Source organism: Equus asinus, chromosome 22 (assembly GCF_041296235.1).
Source record: "Equus asinus isolate D_3611 breed Donkey chromosome 22, EquAss-T2T_v2, whole genome shotgun sequence".
NCBI classification, from domain to species: Eukaryota; Metazoa; Chordata; class Mammalia; order Perissodactyla; family Equidae; genus Equus; species Equus asinus.
Window position 1 is genome coordinate 26,598,340 of NC_091811.1, and position 21,469 is coordinate 26,619,808.

Below are 21,469 nucleotides of genomic sequence, written 5' to 3' on the forward strand. Positions count from 1 at the left end.
AGAGAAGATAGTGCAACAGCTTTAAATAGTGGGTGATTTAAGAGGGACTTAAGTAAACATAGTAATGATAACATTTGCTATTAAGAAAAGTTAAACATAGCTGGTGACTTTTAAAGTTGACATGAGAAATGAAAATATACTCTGTGAAATTTTTCAGTCTGGATGGACCTGGTATCTAATCCTAAGGTATTTCATGTAAATGGAAATTTAAAACATTCATAAAGTGATTTTAACTTTAGGTAATAGATTGACCAGAAGAAAATCTGGTAGCTGCATGAATCAAATCTACCAAATTCCTCTGCATTTCAGACTATCTTTTTTACCTGCTCTCCTCTTGCTCTGTCAAACAAAACAAACAAACAAACAAATTAGGGGGAGTGAGCAGCCTCATCTTCGCTCCATCTTGGTATCCCCTCCATAATTTTGGTATCTCCTTAGACAAACAATCATCACATAAGCTAGATTGGACTGTGAAGAAAGGATCTGTAGAAGGTAAATAACTCTTCCGGCTGAGGGGTTTGGTTTTTGGAGTAAGAAAGCCTGTGGGAACAACCTAAGTGTCTGCTGACAAATGAAGGGATAAAGAAAATGTGGTATGAATACAATTGAATATTATTCAGCTGTAAAAACCATTTGTGACAACATGAATGAATCTAGAGGACCTTATGCTAAGTGAAATAAGCCAGACACAGAAAGACAAATACTGTAGGGTCTCATTTATATGTGGAATCTAAGAAAGTTGAACTCACAGAAGCAGAGAGTAGAATGGTGGTGCTGGGGGCTGGAGGGTGGGAGAAATGGGAAGATGTTGGTTAAAGGGTACAAACTTTCAACTACGAGAAAGTTCTGGGGATCTAATGTATAGCATGGTGACTATAGTTAATAATACTGTATCATATACTTGAAATTTGCTGAGAGTAGATCTTAAGTGTTCTTACCATGCCAAAAAATGGGTAACTATGTACAGTGATGGATATGTTAATTAACTTGATTTTGATAATCATTTTACAATGTTTATGTATATCAAATCATCACATTGGACATCTTAAATATATACAATTTTTATTTGTCTATTATACCTCAATAAAATTGAAAAAAAAAGAAAACCTGGATTTGATTTCTTCTTCTGCCACTTACTGCTTGTGTGACATATGACAAGTCATTTAAATTCCTGAGCCTTATATTTCTCAGTGACACAGTTAGGGCTTATAAAATCTGACTCATGGATGCTTGGATGGATTAAATAAAAAAATAAACGTAGACCTCAATTAATGGCTGGCATGTAATGCCATGGAGTACACACACACACAAAACAAATATTATTTTAAAAAGATTCGTTTAACTCCATTGGTTTAGTGTTACTTCTGTTTTCCCCCAAGAGCTGAGGAATAGATTGCCGAGGATGACAAAAGCAGAGAGAATGCAAAAAGTTGGGATGATTGAATCAGCAAGATCTTATCCAATGGGAACCAAAGTGGGAGCTGGAAGAGCTCAGTTTAGTTCTGACAGTGCCACGCAATGCCTGTGTGACTTTTGAATGAACCATTTAATTCTCCTTTTCAAACAGAAATTGGAATAGATTTCTATAATTTTGTGTTTCTAGACTATTTCATCCTTGAAATATATAAACAAGATAGAGAAATTATTATATAATCCAGTGTTTGAAGGAACACTCTGTTCTTAATGCTGTTTTGCAAGTGGTGTTCCAGGGCTGACTGGTGTTTGGACATCCACCCTGGGCCTGAAAACCACTAGCAAGATGCCTTGCAAAAGCTCCATTCAAATCACTGCCTGCCAGTAGATCCTGTCTGCTGTTATTTCTCAGTATAGTCACATAACCTTATCCATTCGAGTTGGACATTGATATGCTTTGAAAGGCTTGGGACAAAAAAGGCAAGATTTGCAGCCAGGCTTTGGTCGGTGAGAGAAAAATCTCGTAGAAGAGATCTGAAACTTTGCAGTTCCTCTCCTTTGTTTCATCCTCTAGTCATTGCAAATTCTGGAAATAGGATGAAATTCAGAAAAAGAAAGTTTAGAGAAGACACAAAGGAAAAATTCCAGGTTAATAATCAGGGAGGGTTTAGTGCAGAACATGCCTCCGCTGATCAAAATAAGTGAACAGGTTTTGAAATAAGAGATTGTTTCCACATCCAGTTTCTCCCTGATAGAATTGTGATGGAAAATAGCACAGTGAAATGTGGGTTGGGGCGACCCGGGGAAAGTTAATTCAACCCTGTGTGCTGGCGTTCGCTTCAGCAGTCCTATCACCAGTGCTTGTCTGAATCTTGGTGGGTTCTCCCCGACTCTGATTCTTCCAATTTATCATTCTCTGTGTTTTCCGTCTTTCTCAACATCTTAGATTATTTATTTCCTGCCACTATGGAATTTTGAAAGAGACTTTTATTTTGTTGGGGGAATGAAAGGATTTTTCATTGGAGTTCTTTCTCTGGCTTTCAGTTAGGAGATAAATGAGTGGGAGTAAGAACGGGATCAAAAGGAATGGAAGATAAAGTGAAGGGAACAAGATGTGATGTAATTTGTCGTTTTGTTTTGAGAGAGCAATAGAAGGGTAGGTGAAATGGATATGGGCCGGGGTGTGGGATTAGTAAGGATGAGATTCTGGCAAGAACTTTGTTTGTCTTACTCTTGCATCAGACTGTGAGGTGGAAGAGGTTTTTGAAGTGCAGATTCTCTGGACCTTTTTTGTCTTTAAAACATACGACAGCTGCTCACTGCTTGAATTAAGACAACATCCCTCTTAAATGCATCCCTAATTCTCTGGTGACATAATAGATAGTGGAAAAGAGCGTGGGCTTTGGAGTCAGTAGGACTGAATATGAATCCTACTCTGTCACTTAGTGATCTCTGCTGTTTCCCTAATTCTCAGGGTTTTTGGATTTAAAAAGAAATGGAGGTGATAATGGAAAGTAGCTTATTGAATTGGAGTGAGGATTAAAGGAGATAGTGCATGCGAGCATCCAGCTGGTACAGTGCTGGCAAAGAGTGAACATGCCATGAAAGGAGCCATTGTTATATTTCTATTGTTATTAAATCTAACTAGCTATGTGACCCTGGATAAGTCATTTCCTCACTGTAGCATGCGAGGGAAGACAATTTTTACGTAAATTGTTGTAAGGATTTAATGAAATCACCCTGTAAAATACCCAGTGTCTGCAATATAGTGGTTGCTCATTAAATGTTCCCTTCCCTCTATTTCCAGCGGTCTTTTCCATTCTTTTCTTTCACTGTTTCCCTGCGTGTAACCAATACCCCAGCCAACCTGAGCACCTGGTTCCTAAGATGTCCCTGAGTGGTTGCCATCACACCTTGGCTCATTATCCTCTCTTTTTCTGCTTCCATGTCTCTGTCTATAGCAACCCTGGGCATCTTTTAAGGCTTATATCAAATACCACCTACTTCATGATGTCTTCCTTAAGTCAGCTTTCCAAATGGGTTGTTTCCCCTTCCGTTAAACATTCCCTTAGCGCTCTATTTTATTTTTTCACTAGTCTATACCTTCTTCTGTTTTGAATTACAGGTATTTCTGTTCTCCACGTTGCCACACATCCTCTCCCCAGCTATTGATGCTACAGTCACCAGTCTCCCCATCTTCCTCCACCTCAGAGCCATTTATCCGCTAGACTCCAACTCATTATCTAGGAAACTGTCATCTCTAGAAAGACCAAATCCTTTCTTATTGAAAGAAGAAAGAATTCCCTTGCTGAATTCACATATTGAGTTAAATGCGTCTCGTGTGTCCTCATAGTAACCCTATGAACGCTTTCATAGATCTTACCTGATTTCATTACAGAATACTGAAATTGTCTGCTGGCACGACTGTGGCCTACACTGAATTTTAAACTCCTAATGGATGGCAGGGATTGTGTTCTCTTCCTCTTTGTGGCCCCAGTTCCATGCACACTGTCTTATCTGTGAACCCAGTACAGTGCTTGAAAACCACAAGAGCTCAATGAAGTTGCCCGTAACCATCCGCTCCAGCAGGCTCCCGAAGCATACTCAAAATATCCCTACCCTTTAATGGAAGTAAAAATTTAGTTGCTTGTGAAGATAGGAAATTGCTATGATTTGAAACACTAGTTGTACAGTATGCTTAAAGAAGGGAAAAAATGCTATTTCACTCCTGTTTTCTCTACCTTTCTCTTATGTAGCAATCCAACTGCTAAATTAGCTGTTTATCTTCTTTATAAAACAGCAATATTCCTGAAAGTTTCCAGATAATAACATTGTAAGATTGAGTTATAGGGTAAATACATGAAAAAGTATACACTCTCTTCAAGGAAAATCACTTGAATAGCAAGAATTCCTCTGGAAGAGTAAAACAAGAAATGCTCCCTTGCCGTGTGTGGGATGTAAATTCTCCCCTTATGTGCTTTTCTTTACATCTAGATTTTTCTCATTGAACTCCTGGAGTGCAGCTGCACATTGCAACATGAGATCTTAGAAAGAAACTGACCCCATGCACAGCACCAAACCTTGGAGGATTATGGATATAAGAAGTTCAATGGAAAGAAAACAAGAATATATGAAAGGTTGCTAAAGGGCAGAATTAACTGTTAATTCAATTTCTTTTTTCATTAAACTAAAAATGAAAAATAAGTATTGATTAATTAAATATTATCTCATTTCTTCCGTTTTTCCAATTTTTTTCTAGTGGACCAAAACATTTCTCATCTATGTCAAAGAGCTTGAACAAAAGCACAATTTTTTGTCTGAAAAGGAAAAATATGTGTCTTATCTATAAGTAATCATCAAAAAAGTTAATTCATGAAGAAAAGAGAGTATGGCTATTCAAAAGCTTCTCCTCTCTCTATGTATGCAAATTTTTGCATTCACTGAACTTTTACTGAATAGCTGAAAGGAAGAAAATTTGGTACCATTTTGTCTTTTCCCAGAAGTTTGATGTATTTGTTGGAGTGAGTTTCGGTCCTTTCTTCCCGTCTTGAGATGACGGTGACATATGAACTTTCTCACAAGGTCAGCAGCCAGAGATGAAGGATATGTGGGGCTACGTGTTTTGAAGCCAAAGATTCCTGGGAACGAGAAGGAACTCAGATACAGATATTGGCTGTTCTCTATACTGTGGACTCTCAAGAAAAGCAGTGTTTAAATACTTAATATTTTGGAGCCAGAAATAAATCAAATGGACAACGGTGCAAAAGTTAAAATGTTCTCGGAACAGCTGGAGGTCAATTTTGACCTGAGCTAGCTAGTCTGGCAACCTTCACTTGGATTTCTCAGCCCCCACATTTGGTCTGCGTATTGTGCTTTGTATCTGCACTCACCCCTTCTGGGGCCAGGCACAGTTCATCTGGCTGGGAGTTTTCCTGTGTATGCTCAAAGATAAGTCAAAAAACTGACTCACTGCTCTTCTTGCCAGCGTTTCTTTCTGTTGTACAAGAAGAAAACAACAACATTGGCTGCCGTGAAGAGGTTTGGCAAGGCTGACTTGTGGGAATGATTTCCATATGTTGTGAGATTAAAATTAATTATTCAAACACACAGCAGTTAAAGATCCCTAAGGCGTATTGTGTGTCCTGAAAGAAAAGATCAAGAAAGGAAAAGATATGGAAACATTTCAGTGATGACCCAAATAAATTTATACAGGGCTTGGCAGATAGCCTATTATTTAAACTGTCTAGGGCTTAGACGATACTTCAAGGAAAAAATTTCCACTAATGGCATACATCAAAATTGAAAAAATACATAGAATATATGCGTAAAAGAGGCTATTTTTAGTCCTCTTCAAAGAGGACCAGGAATAAAAGGTATGCAAACAAGTAAACAAATCTATAATAAGAATTCATATATGCATATGGATACAAAATATAGTTTAAAATATTATCTTGAGCTAGGAATATAATTTATTTTTATAAAGTTCTTATGGGGAAATGGAGGCTCAGAGCTGTCAAGTGGCTTATCCCAAGAGGTACCCTGGGCTTGCATGCCTTTGGCTTAACCTGACTTAGAACAGTTCTCGTGTGCATATTTATATGTTTGCATATACATCACTTGTACTAGACCACATATCATTTATATTAGATTATAGATATCGAAAGAGTGAAGATTATGTATTCCAATACACATGATGTCTGTATTCTAATGTTAACACATGGCACATTGCCTAGCAAATAGTAAGCACTTAATAATTATTTGCTAAATAGAACTTATAAAAACAACTTAACAGATCAGTAACAATCAGGGCAATTTCTAAGCACAATAATAATAGTTCATTCATTTGCTCATTTATTCTACAAACACTTATAAGCTACCCACACTATTCCAGATATTGTATTAATTAGAATTCATATCTGTCCTCAGAAAAATAATAGTCTATAGAGGGATAGGAAGAAATATAAACAAATAATTATAAATACTGTGAGAAAGTCTTTAATCAGTTCTGTAAAGAGCATTATACTGTAGAAAATAGTCTTACTATAGCAGTAATTCTAGTTAATGTAAATAGGTGAAACTCACCAATCAAAATACAGACTGTTAGAATAGACTTTTAGAAAGAAGTCTAGGGGTTGGCCCCGTGGCTGAGTGATTTAAAGTTCTGTGCACTCCGCTTTGGTGCCTGTGTTGGGATCCAGGACGTGGACCTACAACACTCGTCAAGCTGTGCTGTGGCTGTGTCCCACATGAAAAAGAGAGGAAGATTGGCAGAGATGCTAGCTCAGGGCTAATCTTCCTCAAGCGAAAAAGAGGAAGATGGGCACCGGATGTTAGCTTAGAGAGAATCATCCTCAAAAAAAAAAAAAAGGAAGTCTACTAATATATGTTTTCTAAGAGACACATTTAAGGCCAAAAGATACAAAAAGATTTAAAAAAAAAGAATAAGGGGCCAGCCTGCTGGTATAGGAGTTAAGTTCACATGCTCTGCTTCAGGGGCCTGGGGTTCACCAGTTCAGATCTCGGGTGCAGACCTACACACCACTTACCAAGCCATTGTGTCGGCATCCCACATACAAAATAGAGGAGGACTAGCACAGCTGTTAGCTCAGTGACAAGGTTTCTCGAGCAAAAAGCGGAAGATTGGCAACGGATGTTAGCTCAGGCCAATCTTCCTCACCAAAAAAAAAAAAAAAAGAATGGAAAATTATTTCAAGCAAATGTGAACCAAAGGAAACTTGGAACATCAATTTTAAGGTCTGAGAAAATAGAAGTCAAGGAAAAATTTCGTAAAGAACAATGGAGTATGTTTTATACTGAAAAACTATCAATAGAACAGAAATAGAATCATCATGAACATGAGTGCACCTAACATTTCAACACATGTGCACCCAACCTTGCAACCTGAGAACAGATAAAACAGTAAATTATAGGAGTTCAGGGATAAACAAATAAATTGCACACCTGGATTTTTAACGTACTTTTCTTTGAAACTCAGAAACTGCTTACCAAAGAGATCTCATTGTTTTTCCACCATATTTTCAAAAATATTCTATATCATGCTGCAAATGAAGCTTCAATAATTCCAAAGTATCAGAATCATATAGGCCATAATTTTTTATCATAATTAGACTTTAATGTGAAGTATAGCAAAAAAATGCCAAACACTGGAAATTAAAAATATACCTACCAAATAATTCCTAAGATAAAAGGAAATAAAGGATTAAAGGAAATAAAGGAACGGTTAGATCTGTATAATAATGAGAGCCCTACATATAAAAATTTGTGTGATTCAAATCAAATTAGTGCTGGGTGGGAAATGTATAGCTTTACATACATTAATCAGAAAACAAAATAATTTGAAAACAAATGAGTTAAGCATGCAACTCAAGAAGTTAGAAAAAGAACAACAGAGCTACCCAAGAAAAGAAGGAATAAAATGACAAGGATACAGTAAGAAATCAATGAAATAGAGAACAAAATGTAATATAGAAGACATTTATAGAAATTTATTATTTGAAAGAGAAATAATAGAGGTGTCTCTGCAAACACAAAAGTGTTAAACCCAAAACTGGCACAAGAAGAAATAGGAAATTTGAACAGATCAATAAACACTAAGGAAACTATAAAATGGCAGCCAAATGCCTCTTCTCCAAAATTCCGCTGGCCCAGATGGCTTTGCAGTGCAGACCTACAAATCTTCTGGAAAATAGTTTCTATCTTATACAAGTTGTTCCAACAAAATTTTTAAAAAGTTAAAGATGTTTTGGTTATTGTATGAGACTAGTGAGCTCTTGATTTTAAAACTAGATAAAAACAAAGAAAAGAACAAAGAAGGAAACAAAATTATAGGCCTATTTCGATTATGAATGTGGATACTAGAATCCTAAATAAAATATTAACTAACATAATCTGAAAAAATATTACAAATTATACATACTAGTCAGGTAGGTTTATACTAGGAATGCAAGCCTTTTTGAGAAAATATTTTCAGAAAATATATCAATGTTATTCACCACAATAGATCAAAAGAGAAAAATTGTATAATGATCTCAATTGATGCAGAAAAAGCTTAATGATATACATCTTTTAACTTTATATATATTTTAAATATTGATTTTGTATTTATAAATTTAAAATTTATATATTATAAAACCTAAATGTATTTATATAATATAGATATATTTATAATATATTTATATTAAATATATACTTATAAATAAATATATTTATGTATAAATAATATATGTATACAATATATATAATATCTTTTCAACTTACAGATAGATGGGAAACTCCTTAAATTGATAAAGGTTACGTGCCAAAAACTTACAGCAAACATTCTGCTTAATGGAGAAAGTTAAAATGCCTTTTCTTTAAAACTAGAGATAAGAAAACGGTGCTCACTGTTATCACTATTAGTTATCACAGGACTGGAAGGCCAGGCTGATGATATATAGAGAGAAACAAAATAAAACCTGTAAGGACTGGAATGTTAGAAAAGGATAAACAACATTTTTTGAGACAGCATTATCTCAACAACATAAAAAATAATCATCCAATCAGCAAACTATTAGAATCAGTGAGAGTTTAGCAAACATATCTATACACGATGGTACCATTTCTCTACATCAGCAATAGCTAACTGGAAAATACAACGGAAATAGAGTACATTTCACAGTACCTACAAAAACTATCAAGCATCTTTGAATTAATTTAACCAAGAATACATAGAATCTCTATGAAGAAATCTCTAAGACTTCAACAATAGTGATGGAAGATAATCTGAATGAATGGAAATACCTCCCATGCCCATGGATAGGATGATTTCATATTTTTTTTTTGAAGATTTTATTTTTTCCTTTTTCTCCCCAGAGCCCGCAGTACATAGTTGTGTATTTTTAGTTGTAGGTCCTTCTAGTTGTGGCATGTGGGACCCCACCTCAGCATGGCTTGATGAACGGTGCCATGTCCGTGCCCAGGATTCGAACTGGCGAAACCCTGGGTGGTCAAAGCAGAGTGTGTGAACTTAACCACTCGACCACCAGGCTGGCCCCAGGATGTTTCCATATTTTAAAGATACAAATTTTCCTGAACTTAATCTATAAACTAAATGCAATCCCAATAAAAACTCCAGTTGTAAATTTTGAGACATCATAATCTCTTAAAAGTTTTACTTTTTATTTTTCACATTTAGGTCTTTAATCCATCTGAAAATATTTTCATATGGGTTGAAGTAGGGACTAATTTTGTCTTTTTCCATGTGAATGGCTAATTGTTCCAGCACCTTTTGTGTAATAGTTCATTCTTTCCTCATTGATTTGCGGTGTGCTCAATTTCCCATAGAACAGGATCTGTTTCTAGTTTCTGTATTCTGTTACATGGGTGTTATGCCTGTGCCAGTAACATATCTTCTAATTTCCTAAGACATCTAGTAATTTTGCTGTGTAGAAGAGCAAGTTTCCACCTTTTATTAAGATTGTATTGGCTATTCTTGGCTTTTTGACTTTTCATATAATTTTTTGACTAACTCGCCAAATTTTATTTAAAATCTTTTTGGGATTTTTCTTGGCATTTCATTTGGATTTACTGATGAATTTGGGGAGAAATGATATATTTAGAATATTGAATCTCTTCATCCACAGGTGCGATATATTTTAACATTTCCTTAGTTACTTTATATTTCTTATGGAAATTTTACAATTTTTTCCCCAAAGTTCTTGCCTATCTTTTGTTTGATCTATCCTGTTCAGCATTCATGTGAATGGCATTTAAAAAGTGACATTTAAATATAATTTTTACTTTTACTTTAAAATTTAGGAGCACTGTAGATTTTTAAAAAATACTATACTTACAACATGGCAAATTTATTGCTCTCATATTAATTTAAAAAATGTATCTGTAGATTCTTTGGATTTTCTATGTAGGCAATTATATAATCCATAAGTATTAGCAGTGCTGTTTTGCATATTCCTTTCAGAATCATACATGTTAGATTTCTTTTTCTTGTTTTATTGCACTGGTAGGAATATGGTAGCTAGTAGGTATCCTTACCTTGTTCCTAACATGAAAGGAAATGCTTCTCATGTTCCCTCTGATTATAATGGGATATATTTATAGGTTTTTGGGTGAATATTCTTTATCAGGAGAAGAACATTCTCTTCTAATCTTAATTTGCTAAGAGTTATTATTTTTAAAACCAAGGGGTGTTAAATTTTACCTAATATTTTTTTCTTCATCTATTGAGATATCATAGTATACTATTCTTGTTCTGTTTTGATAGAAAAGTTTTACCAGCTTTATAATATGAGTCGTAGAGATTTCCCTCTTTTTCTATTCTCTGGTACAGTTTATGTAAGATAAGAATTTTTAGATTTTTAAAATATTTCAGATACTTCTCAATTAATAGTGTTTAAATTTTGCTAAATACATGGTTTTAAAGATCTTTTGTTATTGATTTCTAGTTTTATTGCATGTTGGTCAGTAGAGGATGTGATCTTTATGATATTTATTCTTTGTTATTTTTCAAGACTGTCCTTTTTAGCTTAATGGTCAATTTTTATAAATGTTCCATATTTGCATAAAATTTATTTTTAAATTATTAGATGCAGAGCTATATATATGCTTATTTTATTAAGCTTATTAATTGTGTTTTTCAAAACTTTCATGACTTTATTAAATTATTTTTGACTGATTGATTAACCCATTAATGATTACACCTCCAGTCCTAATTGTGGATTTTTTAAATCTTGCAATTTTCACAATTTTGCTTTATATATTTTAAAGATATATTGGTAGGTGCATATAAGTTGAGAATTTTCATAGCTTCCCAGTGAATTCTTCCTTCAATTGTCATTCAGTGTGCCTCTTTGTCTATAGCAGGCTTTCCCTCTTAAAGTTTATGCTAACTTATATTCATTAAATTTAGCTATGACAGCTTTGTTTAGCTAAGTATTTTGTTGGTATTATTTTTTCAATATCTTTTCTTTATGCTTTTATAAATTCTTATATCTTAAGTAGCTCTCTCGTTAATGCATACAAATAGAATTTAAAAGTCTAATTAATTTGTATTTATTCTCATTACTGATTTATTCAAATTTATTTCTAAGATATTATTTTGTGCTTTCATATGCTCCTCATTTTATACTTATATTTTTAAAAATTTCTTTCTTATTTCTGTTAGCTTATTTAAGACTTCATTATTTCATTTTTATTCCCTTATTAATTGCTAAATTTTACATTTTATATCAAATCTTTGAGAGAATTTTCTCAAATTTTTTAAATGATATTTAACTTAGCACAATCAAAAATTGATCAATACCCCCATATATCTCCTAAACGATACAAGGACATTAAAAGGTTTTAATGCCAATTAGATTTTTTCCATTATTAGTCACTGTTACCATTAATGTTTGTTTTGATTTATGTGATTTACATATATGTTTACCAATCTCTTTGCATTCAATTTCTTCTCTTTTTGTACAATATTCGGGAGTAAATCCTTTACCAACAAGGATTTGTGAATGGTGAACAATTAGAGTATTCATCTAAAAATGTATTTATTTTGCGCTTCCTCTGAAATAACATTTCACCTAGGCATAAAATTTTAGTATGAAAGATGCTTTCCCTCATACTTTCAAGATGTTTTTCTGTCATCTTCTGGCTTCTTCTGATACTGTTGCAAAATCTGGGGCCAGTTGACTGGTTGCCTCTTCTCATCAGTGATTTTGAGATTTTTCTCTAATTCTTTGGTGCTCTGTGTTTCACTGTGATGTGGGTACATGTGGCTATGTTTCTATTTACATGGCTCAGGACTGTGCTTCTCTAATCTGATGAATTCATGTCTTCCTACAATACAGGCATTTTCTAAAACATTATTTCTTCAAATTTGCCTCTGCCACATTTTCTTTAGTGTCTCCTTCTTCAGCTTTTACTAGTTTATGTTGGACTTTCTCATTTTATCCTCCATGTGTCTTATGCATCTTTCATGCTGACTATTTATCTCTTTACTGAATTCTGAGTAGTTTGCTAAAACCTTTCCTTTTATTCACTGATTTTCTGTTCTTGATTTTTATGTCTCTTGATTCATACTCTTGATGAGTTTTCTCATATATTTCGTAATTTTGGATAGTTAGTTTATCTTATTCTGGCTGTTATTTGTGAGGATCCTAAGCTACAAGTCATTAGATTGTTTTTTCAGAATTGTCTTACTTTTTACTTACTTTCTGTCTCCAAAGGGACAGAATTTCCTGCTAATTTATCAACTTGAGAGTTCTTGGACACAAAGGTAGTATATATTTTGATTCCAAACCCATCAGCAGAGTAGGCCTAACTTTTTGATTTCTCCTGGGAGATTTTTTTTTTTATTCCCAGATATCAACAAGCTTCCAAGCAATCTCTCTGTGCTGCTGGATGAATTTTTTTCTGGTCATTTATTCAACACTATTTATCACGTATAAACTGTGTGCTACACACTGTACTAGGTGCTAGCTGTTTTCAATACAAAGATGTGCCCGTGAGATAATAGAAAATATATAGATTGGTCTCTGCCCCTACTCCCTGGCAGAGCTCCTAAAACCCTTGTAATTTCCTAAGTGGTAAGAGCAATAAGAGATCTCTTGTTCTAATACTTGTCTTTGACTCATCTCTGACACAGAGCTCCTAAAATTCTTATAAATTCCTAAGTGATTAGAGCACTGGCAGCATATTTTATTCTACTGAGGTGAGTCTGGGTGGGCTCCTGGATGGCAGCTGTCACCAGAAAAACCAAGCCATGAACAGAAGTTTGGAATTTTCAACCCTACCCCTCATCCTCCAGAGAGGGGAGAGGGGCTGGAAATGGGATTAATAATTGACCATGCCTACATGAGGAAGCCGCCATAAAATCCCAATAGTATGGTGTTTGGAGAGCTTTTAGGTTGGGAATACATTCACACCAGGACAGTGACACACCCCAACTTCTCCGGGACAAAAGCTCCTGTGCTCAAGACCCTCCCAGTCTTTGCCTTATGTATCTCTTCATCTGGATGTTCACCTGTATCCTTTAATAAACTGGTAAATAAGTGTTTCCCTGAGTTTTGTAGGCTGCTCTAGCAAATTAATTGAACCTGAGGAGGGGGTTGTGGGAACTTCCAATTTGTAGCCAAATTGGACAGCATTGTGGGTAACCCGGAGACCTACTACTTGGATTGACATCTGAAGAAGGGTGGGAGCAGTCTTGTGGGACTATGCCCTTAAAATGTGGCATCTGACACCATCTCCAGGTAAATCGTGTCAGAATTGAGTTAAACTGTAAGACATCTAACTGATGTTGCAGAGAATTGCCTGGTGTGTGGAAAACCCCTCCCTGACATTGCAATTGGATTTAGAATCTTTATAGTACCTGACACAGATCTCAAGAAACTCAAAATGTACAAAGGCTCAGTTAGTCACTCAAATGTCACAGTAGAAAAATGTAAATGCTTCTGCACGTCAAGGAAGTATAGCCTCCTCAGGAGTTAGCCTGGCAGTCTTTGTCAGAGGGTACAGACTACACTTCCTTCTCAGATTCCAGAACCAGGAAGTTTTGTTTGTTTGTTTTTAACTTTTCTCAATGGAAAAAATGAAATATTGGCATGAATAACCCTGGTCGGTCTGTGCTGCTCATTTCTCCAGCCTCTGAAAAGTTCCACAGCTCAACCAAGCCTAGAATAATGGCCTCAACATTTTCTCGTAGCTTATATGTCTGCCATAATAGGGTTTCAAAACTTAGGCTGCTTAAAATATATTAAAAAAACGGTGGAACAAATATTAAAAGTTCACTCTTCACTGAAGTGGTTAAATGGAGGTGAGTACCATGAAGGATTAATTAATCAGCTCCTTTCTCTTTCTGTCTTCTAGTTGTTAGTTTTACTCAACCTTATTAATACGATAATAATAATTATAATAGGGGAGACTTACAAAGATGCATTCAACAACTGTGATAATATAACTACACATCTCACAGACCCTTCCTTTGCCTAGTGCTCTGTCTATAGCCACCTTTCTAGGTACTCATCTCCACTTTCCAGTCATACATGTTATTCTTAGACACTGACTACTCTCAAACATTTATACTGATTTCTAATTACAGACATAATTTTCTTCTTCCTTGAGGTACAAATTCGTTTTTTGGTATGAGGGTCATTTCTCTTGAATTGGTTCATTATTTTTTTTTTCATTTTAACGTGACATTCACTTTCACTCATTTTTCAAGCCATCTATTTATCAAAGCCTACTCTGCGCAGGTACCATTCCAGGCACAGAGAATAAAGTATAGGACTGAGCAAAGCAGGCGGAAAAACAGCTCTCACAGAGATTAATTCTAGTAGAGGAGACAAACAATAAACTAGTAAAAATAAGTAAATAATTTTATATGAGATAGTAGTAAATGCTAAGAGGAAATGGAAATGTTGTAGGAATTGCTTTGAAGCTCTGCACCTATTTCACATGATCTTTGGTTCGCTTACTCATATTTGGGTGTTCCTTTGGATCAGCCCACCCCCATCTGCTCCCAACATGTGTTCATCACGTTATGCTACGCTAATCAACCAGATGGATAGAGCTCTACCCATGTGGAACATACAGTTTTGTGGAATGAGATAATCGTGAAAATGTATGATTATAAACTTTGATAAATATTGTGAAGGAAAAGTACCGCGAGTTGAGGAAGTACACGACAGAGGATCCAGACTTAGTTCAGTAGGTTAGAAAAAATCTTGAAGAAGAGTGTTTGATCTGCAATTTGAGGTATACATAAGAGTTAAATGTGTAAAAGGGGCAGTAAGAACAGAAAAGAAGGAGTCTTACAGGCTGAAGGAGCAGTCACTATACGTAAGTTGTAAGGTGGAATGAGATTTTGTGTTTTAAAAGGCACAGAATCTTAAGTGTTCTCACCACACACACACACACACAAAGGTAGCAATGTGAGATGATGAATGAGTTTATTAACTTGACTCTGGCAATCATTTCATAATGTACATTAGCTCATCACGTTATACAGTTTAAGAACACAAATTGTACAACCTAAATACTTACAGTCTTGTTAGTTATACCCCAATAAAACTGGGGGGAAAAGACACAAGACAACGCTAGGCAGAACCAGGTGAAAATGCTAAAGATCTAACTTTTTTTAATCTTAAAGGTAATTGGAAACCACTGAAGAACTTTAAGAAGGAGAAGAGAGACATAAACAGATTGTGTTTTAAAAAAATGAGTCTGGCTGCAGAGTAGAGAATAGATTGGAAAGGAGCAAGAGTTAATGCAGGAAGATAGTTTGGGGGGCCATTGTAGTAGCCCAGTGCTAGGAGATGGTAGCTTAAATTAGAATGGTGTTGAAAAATGAAGAAAAGAAGAGGGATATGAAAGTTATTTAGAGGGTACTGTTGAACCAATGAAAGTAGCAGTAAAGGTGTGCTGTCAAAGGTGGCTTCTTTGTTTCTAGATTGCACAATAAGTGTTAATCTAGAGCAGTTCACACTTTACAGGGAGAAATGAAAATGGGTATTGTGAGTTGATATGTTTTTGCAATATCCAGATAGAAATATAGAGTAAGTGGTTGGGGTTCAGTGTCTGATCTGAACTTAAAATACAAATTTGGGAGTCATCAGCCCATACAAATAAAGCACATCTATTTTTCAAAATAAATGAAAATAAACCTTTCCCTAAATGGGTTCCCACTTGTCTTCCTCCATAAAACAAACTGTTTATACTCTGAGATGGATGAAGAGAATGAGTCCTTAGGAGTAAGTGACTGTCATTTCCTTTTGCTTACTATTTTTTAACTCCTCATGAGTAATCATAATAAAACCAAACAATATATTGCATAATCTCAGTAAAATTGAGTTATATAGAGAAAGTTTAAACCACATAAGTCCGTTGGGATGATTTGCTCAGAGTAGGCAATCAATACATATTTGTTGTTTGACCAAGTTGCGCTAAAAGTATTGCTAAATCTTTTTATAATGATGGCTTATAATTGAGTTTGTTGTAAAAAACATGACTGTGACCATAAATACTTTTCTACTCCCCTTTAAGAAGACAAGAGAAAGTCCTTCCCACTCTGGAGAGGCTGACTTTGGCTACATAGTTCAGTGACCTGGCATAACCTCAGACCCAAGGTTTCAGTCTGTCACTTAGCCTTTGGTGGGACATGAGCCTTCTCAGCTATTATAATTTGGCAAACACAGAGTGTTTTATGAGAGAGGTGATGTGGAAAGAACTGTGTAATTTTGCAAAAGATTTTGCAATGTTTTTAACTACTCACCTTCCCAAATGCTCTGCCTCAAATTCATTTACAAATATCTTGTATTTTCCATGTCTTTTTCCATTCCCTCTCTAGGGACCAAGGACTTGGCATGAACCCTAACTCTAATGACCTCATGGGATTGCGCTGAGTAATCATCTGAAGGGACCAGAAAAAGATACTATTTAAGGGGCAAGTTCAAATGATTCTCAAGGAAAGGGAATCAAGGGATAGAATCAGAGGAACAATATTATATGTTGGGTCCTAGGTAGAATTCAGGGCTGTAGACAAGAAATGTGGCAAGAATGGAGCCAGCCCTGTGGCTGAGTGGTTGAGTTCACGCGCTCTGCTGCCGTGGCCCAGGGTTTCACCACTTCGAATCCTGGGCACGGACATGGCGCCGCTCATCAGGCCATGCTGAGGTGGTGCCCCATATGCCACAACTAGAAGGACCCACAACTAAGAATATACAGCTATGTACTGGGGGGCTTTGGGGAGAAAAAGGAAAAATAAAATCTTTAGAAAAAGAAATGTGGCAAGAAGACAAGAGATTGGCAATAGGTCTCTGAGCCTAGCATAAGGATACGAGAACATGAAAGCAGGTCAGGAATGGAGCTCTGAATAAAACCGTAGTGTCAGGAGTTTCTGGGGACATTTAGAGGCTCAGCATCTTCTCAGACACTTGTGTCTCTTTGCTTTGTTCCACTCCCTTCTTTTGGAATGCTTTCCTCTCTCTTGCCTATCTAAATCCTTTCTCTTTTCTGCGGACCAGCTTGAGTCCTACGTCTTGTGTGACCACTGACATAATATTTAATTGTCCTGAGGACAGTTGGGCAAAAATCTATTTCCTAATAAAAATGCCAAGTCATTGTAGTATGTTTGTTTTAAAGAGGTAAATTTTGCAAGCTTTTATGTGTCTTTAAGCATTTTTCTCCAGAACTTTCAGAGGGTTTTCCTCTTCTTTTGTTTTGAAAAATTTCTATTTTCAGGAAATAATTGCAGAAGATGTTTTAGTCATATTTTAAAATTTAGTGAGTCATATGCGTATAACCCACTTGAGGTTAGGAATCATGTTTTACTTACATTGCTTTATATTCTGTAATAATAATAATAATATCTATTATTTATTAAGTGCCAATTATATTCTAGATGCTTCACCTATATTATTTCTAATTTTCATAAAAACCCTTCCAAGTTTGCATGTTACCCCCATTATGGGCTTAGAAAGGTTAACTTGCTCAAAGATTGAACCAGTACGTGCTGGAGTTGTGATCAGAACTCAGATTTGAGCTCTCTCCACTACTCCAGGCCGCCTTAGATCTGTTGATTTGATTAATGTGAATCATTGGTTACATAGTTATATTGCCTCTCTCCTAGAGCTTCTGTGACAATCTCCAGAGCCAGACAGGAGCCAATGCATGCGCATGCAGGGGAGAGAGAGAGAGAGAGAAGGAGAGAGAGACACCCACATTTTGTGTCTCCTCATTTCACATGAGAAAAGCTCCAGTTTTCTTCTTTTTTGCCTTCATCATTTTTTGTCCTTTTCCTTGTTCATAAACACTCCTTGACTTAAAAAATGAGTTTTCCTCTATCATACTTCAACCCTTCCTCCCACCTCCCTGATGTAATTTTCCATCAGTAAATGTCTGATCTAATCTATACTTATAATTTTCCAAAGGCTCTAGCAGGGAATAACTTGTATGCCCTTCCAAGGAGGAAAAGCATATAAACAGTTTCTTAGAGGAGAAAATCAGTAAGTTCTAGCAAATTCACTTTTGGAGGCTACCAAGCTAATTTTCTAAATTAAAAAGAGAAACTCTGTGGAGTCTCCTGAATTGTTCAGACCTGGCCCTGAGGCTTAAGACCCTACTTGCTGTCCTCCAGCTCTGTGCTCAAAACCTCTGTCTTCCCCAGGCAGCTCTGTCCCCTGTGACTTGTCGCTGTCTTGTGCTCACACATTTTCTGATCAGCATAGACACGATGGTGAGAAAAAACCAGTGAAATCAGGTTTTTGGATGTATCCCAGAGATATTTAAACTATGTATTGAATTCTCAGTGTGTGCTATATGCTTTTTAAAGAAAGTTAGATACTTATAAATAAATTAATAGTGGCAATAAGATGCAACCAATGCTATACTAGTTGAAGCCTGTACCAAATGTGAGTTGAGTCTAATGATTAATTTACTGATGTGCTGCTAGGGAGCCCAGAGGCCCAAGGGAGGCTCCAGAGAGACCCATTTGAATGGTGCCCTAGATGGCTGATGAAGGAACTGCCAACTAGGGAAGGTGGAGTGGATATTCTAGGTAGAATGAACAACTGGTGCTTTAGCACGAACCAGGGAAAAAAAGGAAAAACAAAGAAAGCTTGTGAAGTGTGTGATGTCTGCCCACTTTGGGGCATTGCTCAAGTATAATAGTTGACGTTTGCTCTGTGCCATGTGATGTTCCAAGTCCTTAACTTGTGTGTTTCATTTAATCTTCACAATAAGCCTAGGAAGTTAGTTCTGTTATTATTTCCATTTCACGTTGTAGAAACTGAGGCACAGAGAAATTAGGAAACTTGTGAAAGTTCACACTACTATTAAGAGTGGAATCAGGTTGTCCAACCCCAGAGCCTATGAGTCTAATTGCTGTGTTCTATTGCCTTCCACTAGGCTCTTCCAAATGTTTGTTGAAAGACTAGACGTAAGCATTAGTGTGGTTCATTTTTCAGGTCACTTGTGCACTTCACAAATTAAAAGCCCTATGTTTTAAGAGCACTTCACAAAATCTCCTGAGGAGAAAAGGAGGAGGCAGACCCAAAAGGAAAGGAAAACCCTAAAAGGTGCAAGAGAGAAGGCTGAAAACAAACTTGATCCTGGATTTAGTGATAGATCTGAATATCATGTTGGAACAGGAACTGGTGAAGGCCACCATTTTTAATTAAAGCTAGAAGAGCTGTGAGTGCCAAAAAACATGGAATACAAGATTCAGACAAAAATGTGTCTCAATCACTTGGATTAATGTGCCAACTTTTCTCAAAGGAAGATAAAAGATCTTCCCAGGGTTCAGGTAATTGATTTTTTGTCGTGTTCGATGTGTATTACTGTCAGCTGCCTTTAAGGACTTCTTGTATTCTTGGCTTTATTATTCATGAAGGGTCAGGTGTTCTACATAGATCTGGGGCAATAATCACATGTTGAAGGCCCAGATTACAAGGGCTGTTGGGAGCAGATTTGTGAGAAAAGAGTGAAAAGGAAGCAAGAAGGAGGATGTTTATTTTTAATACAGAGACCCTGCCCTAACTTCCTGAACTCAGAACAGTCTAGACTTGTTCTTTCCATTTTGCACAATGTCCGCAACAACAGAATAAATTTATTAAAACCAAACAAACTGGGGGTTGAGTTTTGGCACCGAAAGTCAGACAGAAATAGAATCAGCTGCTTTTGAGTTGAGTCCAATAACTGATTTACAAAGCAGGGGTAGATTAAAGCTGCATTGGCCTTAACTGAACCACAGTTATTTTCATTATGAGGAGACAATGGGGAGGCAAAATGTCTGGACTGGTGCCCAGGACATGAACTTGTCAGTTATCAGCTCTGCCCTCTTTTTCCATCAGTTTTCAAGACTCAAATTGTTAGAGTCAGGAAGAATCCTTACAGTAATTTTTCCCAACATCTTATTTTGCGTAGAGGGAACTGAGACTTGAGAAGTTCGATGTCCTCCCCTTCCCTTAAAAGCATTAGATTAGAATGACATATTCATAAATTACTAGACAGTACCTACAAATGGGGAGATTCAGTTTTGGCTCCTCTGGATTGGGAAAATAAATGTGGGAACAATTCCATTTCTACATACTTTAGCATGAATTCACAGAATCAGCTCTTTATGAATTGATCGACTCTGTGTTTGTGGATTATCCCATTTTCTCCCCTCTCCTTCTTAGCCATTTTAGGCTACCTTTAATAGTGCTTCAGCATCTAGACTCATGGGAGTAGTGTGTGTTTGTAGAGGGCTTGTTCATAGGAGTTTCTGAGTCCAGGTCAAAGTCAATGTGTATTTTTACATTTCACAATGCTTTTCATTCCTCGTCTCATTTTGTCCCAACTATACACTTGTAAGGAGATGGAAAGTGAAAATTAACTTCATTTCACCTGTGGGGAAAATGAGACACAGCAATATTCCCAAGATGACATGCTGAATTTAATGGAGAAGTCAGGATTCAAACCCAAATATCCTCTTCCTTGTTTCAGTTTTCATAACAGCAGGCCACTCTTGGCCACCACTCCTCTCCATTAGAGAAGTGGTGTAATAAATGAATACTGGAAGATACATATGCCCCATGTTCATTTTTACAAAAGATGGTTCTAGTTAAATTGCTTCAATACATTGGGTTGATTTTGAAGGGATGTATGACATTTGGAAACCTGAGAGCCACTTCTTTTCCGGACCCCATTGTTTTAAAATTTAACTCTCCATATCTAGATTAAAGAGACAGACACTTTTACAGTCCTCTTTGCAATGAGCAGTACTCCACGCCTGAGTCTTCTAACAGACAATTGTTTTACCGTGGCAAATTGTAAAAGACAAAATGTCTTAAATAAATGAAACCTTATGACAGTCTTTGAAGTGCTGAACAGAGAAATAACTCTGATGGAAGGGACAGCTGCTTGGAAAAGTGACTTTTTCCAGAGATTTCCATTCCCTTGAAGTGTCTTCCCTTTCCTACAACTGTGACCACTTTGCTTGGATCTTAGGGGCTCCATCTCCCTCCAGAAAAAGGAAAACCCTTTATCTTATTGAGTTTTTGAGTATCTG